This window comes from Ranitomeya imitator, chromosome 1 (genome assembly GCF_032444005.1).
Source record: "Ranitomeya imitator isolate aRanImi1 chromosome 1, aRanImi1.pri, whole genome shotgun sequence".
NCBI lineage: Eukaryota > Metazoa > Chordata > Amphibia > Anura > Dendrobatidae > Ranitomeya > Ranitomeya imitator.
Genome location: NC_091282.1, coordinates 652,657,195 through 652,663,446, shown reverse-complemented (window position 1 = coordinate 652,663,446; position 6,252 = coordinate 652,657,195). Strand labels below are relative to the sequence as shown.

The 6,252-nt window shown below is 42.2% G+C and overlaps 1 pseudogene; it reads left to right on the top strand.

Moving 5' to 3' along the window:
• The first annotated feature begins 5,787 nt into the window (after positions 1-5,787).
• On the top strand, positions 5,788-5,887 carry LOC138660473 (U6 spliceosomal RNA; annotated as a pseudogene).
• Positions 5,888-6,252: the final 365 nt, after the last annotated feature.

The following is a 6,252-nucleotide window of genomic DNA, read 5'->3' as shown; positions in this document are numbered from 1 at the left end:
ACTAAACACGACACCTAAAAAGACATTGCGTTAGCGCAATCCGCTAGCGCTAAACGGATTTCCCTAACGCAATGTGAACCTAGCCTTAGGGAAAAATAATAAAATTAAATAAAATGTATTTATTTCCATTTTCCCATTAGGGTTAGGGCTAGGGTTAGGGCTAGGGTTAGGGTTTGGATTACATTTACGGTTGGGATTAGGGTTGGGATTAGAATTAGGGGTGTGTCAGGGTTAGGTGTGTGGTTAGGGTTACAGTTGGGATTAGGGTTAGAGGTGTGTCTGGGTTAGAGGTGTGGTTAGGGTTACAGTTGGGATTAGGGTTAGGGGTGCGTTTGGATTAGGGTTTCATTTATAATTGGGGGGTTTCCTCTGTTTAGGCACATCAGGGGCTCTCCAAACGCGACATGGCGTCCGATCTCAATTCCAGCCAATTCTGCATTGAAAAAGTAAAACAGTGCTCCTTCACTTCCGAGCTCTCCCGTGCGCCCAAACAGGGGTTTACCCCAACATATGGGGTATCATCGTACTCGAGACAAATTGGACAACAACTTTTTGGGTCCAAGTTCTCTTGTTATCCTTGGGAAAATAAAAATTTGGGGGGCTAAAAATCATTTTTGTGGGAAAAAAAAGGTTTTTATTTTCACGGCTCTGCGTTGTAAACTGTAGTGAAACACTTGGGGGTTCAAAGTTTTCACAACACATCTAGATAAGTTCCGTGGGAGGTCTAGTTTCCAATATGAGGTCACTTGTGGGTGGTTTCTACTGTTTGGGTACATCAGGGGCTCTGCAAATGCAACGTGACGCCTGCAGACCAATCCATCTAAGTCTGCATTCCAAATGGCGCTCCTTCCCTTCCGAGCTCTGCCATGCGCCCAAACAGTGGTTCCCCCCCACATATGGGGTATCAGCGTACTCAGGACAAATTGAACAACAACTTTTGGGGTCCAATTTATTCTGTTACCCTTGTAAAAATACAAAGCTGGGGGCTAAAAAATCATTTTTGTGAAAAAAAAAAGAATTTTTATTTTCACGGCTCTGCGTTATAAACTGTAGTGAAACACTTAGGGGTTTAAAGTTCTCACAACACATCTAGATAAGTTCCTTGGGAGGTCTAGTTTCTAATATGGGGTCACTTGTGGGGGGTTTCTACTGTTTGGGTACATCAGGGGCTCTGCAAATGCAACGTGACTCCTGCAGACCAATCCATCTAAGTCTGCATTCCAAATGGCGCTCCTTCCCTTCCGAGCTCTGCCATGCGCCCAAACAGTGGTTCCCCCCCACATATGGGGTATCAGCGTACTCAGGACAAATTGGACAACAACTTTTGGGGTCCAATTTATTCTGTTACCCTTGTGAAAATACAAAACTGGGGGCTAAAAAATAATTTTTGCGAAAAAAAAAAAAAATTATTTTAACGGCTCTGCGTTATAAACTGTAGTGAAACACTTGGGGGTTCAAAGCTCTCAAAACACATCTAGATAAGTTCCTTAGGGGGTCTAGTTTCCAAAATGGTGTCACTTGTGGGGGGTTTTAATGTTTAGGCACATCAGGGGCTCTCCAAACCAGCATGGCGTCCCATCTTAATTCCAGTCAATTTTGCATTGAAAAGTCAAATGGCGCTCCTTCCCTTCCGAGCTCTGCTATGCACCCAAAAAGTGGTTTACCCCCACATATGGGGTATCGTCACACTCAGGACAAATTGCACAACAACTTTTGTGGTCTAATTTCTTCTCTTACCCTTGGGAAAATAAAAAATTGGGGGCGAAAAGATCATTTTTGTGAAAAAATAAGATTTTTTATTTTTACGGCTCTGCATTATAAACTTCTGTGAAGCACTTGTTGGGTCAAAGTGCTCACCACACATCTAGATAAGTTCCTTAAGGGGTCTACTTTTCAAAATGGTGTCACTTGTGAGGGGTTCAAATGTTTAGGCACATCAGGGGCTCTCCAAACGCAACATGGCGTCCCATCTCAATTCCAGTCAATTTTGCATTGAAAAGTCAAATGGCGCTCCTTTCCTTCCGAGCTCTGCCATGCGCCCAAACAGTGGTTTACCCCCACATATGGGGTATCGTCGCACTCAGGACAAATTGCACAACAACTTTTGTTGTCTAATTTCTTCTCTTACCCTTGGGAAAATAAAAAATTGGTGGCGAAAAATCATTTTTGTGAAAAAATATGATTTTTTATTTTTACGGCTCTGCATTATAAACTTCTGTGAAGCACCTGTTGGGTCAAAGTGCTCACCACACATCTAGATAAGTTCCTTAAGGGGTCTACTTTCCAAAATGGTGTCACTTGTGGGGGGTTTCAATGTTTAGGCACATGAGGGGCTCTCCAAACGCAACATGGCGTCCCATCTCAATTCCTGTCAATTTTGCATTGAAAAGTCAAATGGGGCTCTTTTCCTTCCGAGCTCTGCCATGCGCCCAAACAGTGGTTTACCCCCACATATGGGGTATCAGCCTACTCAGGACAGATTGTACAACAACGTTTGGCATCCATTTTATCCTGTTACTCTTGGTAAAATAAAACAAATTGGAGCTGAAATAAACTGTCTTTCACTAGGGGGACTTGTCAGGGAGTCACAAAAACATTGAACTTTAGGAAGGCAAAGTTTGAACAGCTTAGAGATGCCCTTAATCTGGTAGACTGGGACAATATCCTCAGAAATGAGAATACAGATAATAAATGGGAAATGTTTAAGAACATCCTAAATAGGCAGTGTAAGCGGTTTATACCTTGTGGGAATAAAAGGAATAGAAATAGGAAAAACCCAATGTGGCTAAACAAAGAAGTAAGACAGGCAATTAACAGTAAAAAGAAAGCATTTGCACTACTAAAGCAGGATGGCACCATTGAAGCTCTAAAAAACTATAGGGAGAAAAATACTTTATCTAAAAAACTAATTAAAGCTGCCAAAAAGGAAACAGAGAAGCACATTGCTAAGGAGAGTAAAACTAATCCCAAACTGTTCTTCAACTATATCAATAGTAAAAGAATAAAAACTGAAAATGTAGGCCCCTTAAAAAATAGTGAGGAAAGAATGGTTGTAGATGACGAGGAAAAAGCTAACATATTAAACACCTTCTTCTCCACGGTATTCACGGTGGAAAATGAAATGCTAGGTGAAATCCCAAGAAACAATGAAAACCCTATATTAAGGGTCACCAATCTAACCCAAGAAGAGGTGCGAAACCGGCTAAATAAGATTAAAATAGAGAAATCTCCGGGTCCGGATGGCATACACCCACGAGTACTAAGAGAACTAAGTAATGTAATAGATAAACCATTATTTCTTATTTTTAGTGACTCTATAGCGACAGGGTTTGTTCCGCAGGACTGGCGCATAGCAAATGTGGTGCCAATATTCAAAAAGGGCTCTAAAAGTGAACCTGGAAATTATAGGCCAGTAAGTCTAACCTCAATTGTTGGTAAAATATTTGAAGGGTTTCTGAGGGATGTTATTCTGGATTATCTCAATGAGAATAACTGTTTAACTCCATATCAGCATGGGTTTATGAGAAATCGCTCCTGTCAAACCAATCTAATCAGTTTTTATGAAGAGGTAAGCTATAGACTGGACCACGGTGAGTCATTGGACGTGGTATATCTCGATTTTTCCAAAGCGTTTGATACCGTGCCGCACAAGAGGTTGGTACACAAAATGAGAATGCTTGGTCTGGGGGAAAATGTGTGTAAATGGGTTAGTAACTGGCTTAGTGATAGAAAGCAGAGGGTGGTTATAAATGGTATAGTCTCTAACTGGGTCGCTGTGACCAGTGGGGTACCGCAGGGGTCAGTATTGGGACCTGTTCTCTTCAACATATTCATTAATGATCTGGTAGAAGGTTTACACAGTAAAATATCGATATTTGCAGATGATACAAAACTATGTAAAGCAGTTAATACAAGAGAAGATAGTATTCTGCTACAGATGGATCTGGATAAGTTGGAAACTTGGGCTGAAAGGTGGCAGATGAGGTTTAACAATGATAAATGTAAGGTTATACACATGGGAAGAGGGAATCAATATCACCATTACACACTGAATGGGAAACCACTGGGTAAATCTGACAGGGAGAAGGACTTGGGGATCCTAGTTAATGATAAACTTACCTGGAGCAGCCAGTGCCAGGCAGCAGCTGCCAAGGCAAACAGGATCATGGGGTGCATTAAAAGAGGTCTGGATACACATGATGAGAGCATTATACTGCCTCTGTACAAATCCCTAGTTAGACCGCACATGGAGTACTGTGTCCAGTTTTGGGCACCGGTGCTCAGGAAGGATATAATGGAACTAGAGAGAGTACAAAGGAGGGCAACAAAATTAATAAAGGGGATGGGAGAACTACAATACCCAGATAGATTAGCGAAATTAGGATTATTTAGTCTAGAAAAAAGACGACTGAGGGGCGATCTAATAACCATGTATAAGTATATAAGGGGACAATACAAATATCTCGCTGAGGATCTGTTTATACCAAGGAAGGTGACGGGCACAAGGGGGCATTCTTTGCGTCTGGAGGAGAGAAGGTTTTTCCACCAACATAGAAGAGGATTCTTTACTGTTAGGGCAGTGAGAATCTGGAATTGCTTGCCTGAGGAGGTGGTGATGGCGAACTCAGTCGAGGGGTTCAAGAGAGGCCTGGATGTCTTCCTGGAGCAGAACAATATTGTATCATACAATTATTAGGTTCTGTAGAAGGACGTAGATCTGGGGATTTATTATGATGGAATATAGGCTGACCTGGATGGACAAATGTCTTTTTTCGGCCTTACTAACTATGTTACTATGTTACTATGTTACTTTGTGTGAAAAAAAGTTAAATATTCATTTTTATTTAAACATTCCAAAAATTCCTGTGAAACCCCTGAAGGGTTAATAAACTTTTTGAATGTGGTTTTGAGCACCTTGAGGGGTGCAGTTTTTAGAATGGTGTCACACTTGGGTATTTTCTATCATATAGACCCCTCAAAATGACTTCAAATGAGATGTGGTCCCTAAAAAAAAATGGTGTTGTAAAAATGAGAAATTGCTGGTCAACTTTTAACCCTTATAACTCCCTAACAAAAAAAATTTTGGTTCCAAAATTGTGCTGATGTAAAGTAGACATGTGGGAAATGTTACTTATTAAGTATTTTGCGTGACATATCTCTGTGATTTAAGGGCATAAAAATTTAAAGTTGGAAAATTGCGAAATTTTCTAAATTTTCGCCAAATTTCCGTTTTTTTCACAAATAAACGCAAGTTATATCGAATAAATGTTACCACTAACATGAAGTACAATATGTCATGAGAAAACAATGTCAGAATCGCCAAGATCCGTTGAAGCGTTCCAGAGTTATAACCTCATAAAGGGACAGTGGTCAGAATTGTAAAAATTGGCCCGGTCATTAACGTGCAAACCACCCTCGGGGCTTAAGGGGTTAAGGGGAGCTGCCCTTATATATTCTGGCTGGAGGGGAAGTTAGAGAGCAGTAAGAAAGACAAACAGATTGTGGAAGAGATTGTAGGAGGGAGAAGCGCAGGAGAATAGAGCCAGTGGAACAAAGATGAGAAGTGGCTACCTCCCTGGCCAGTGCAGATTCCGGTAGCCGAAAGACCGTGGCCATGCTGAACTATATAGTGGCATAGCAGAACCCGGCAGGTCAGCTGGATTGTAGATCACCTGTCCGCATTGATACCCAGGAGACACAGTGATACCTATAGAGCCCGGGTCATGATAGAGACCCTGTAAAACGGCCCAGTTCACCTGTCATGCGGGTTGTGTCCTAACCTTTATGGGGCTTCGGCAGCACATGTACTAAAATTGGAATGATACAGAGAAGGTTAGCATGGCCCCTGCGCAAGGATGACATGCAAATTCGTGAAGCTAACCTTTATGGGGGACAAAGAGGAACTGTGAGGTCCTTATTTGAAGCCTTAGGCAGTAAGGAACCACACCACCACCACACTTTTAGGAAGGCTTTGATCTCCACCTGGTGAGAGGACTCTGGATTTGCTTCCAAGCCGGCCGGACCCTGCCTGTCCTGTAATCTGGTGCCCTGGACTGCGGTTGCCTGAAGCCAACAGTAAACCAGGTAAAGACATTGCACCACCCACCATCTTCACCATACACTGGGAGGCCTGGAGACCTACTTCACCTGTGGGAAGTTATACCATTGAGCTGCCATACCATCACCCCAGAGGACCCCTTTAAGCAGCGTCGGTCCCTACTGACTGATTACCACAGGTGGCATCACAAACTT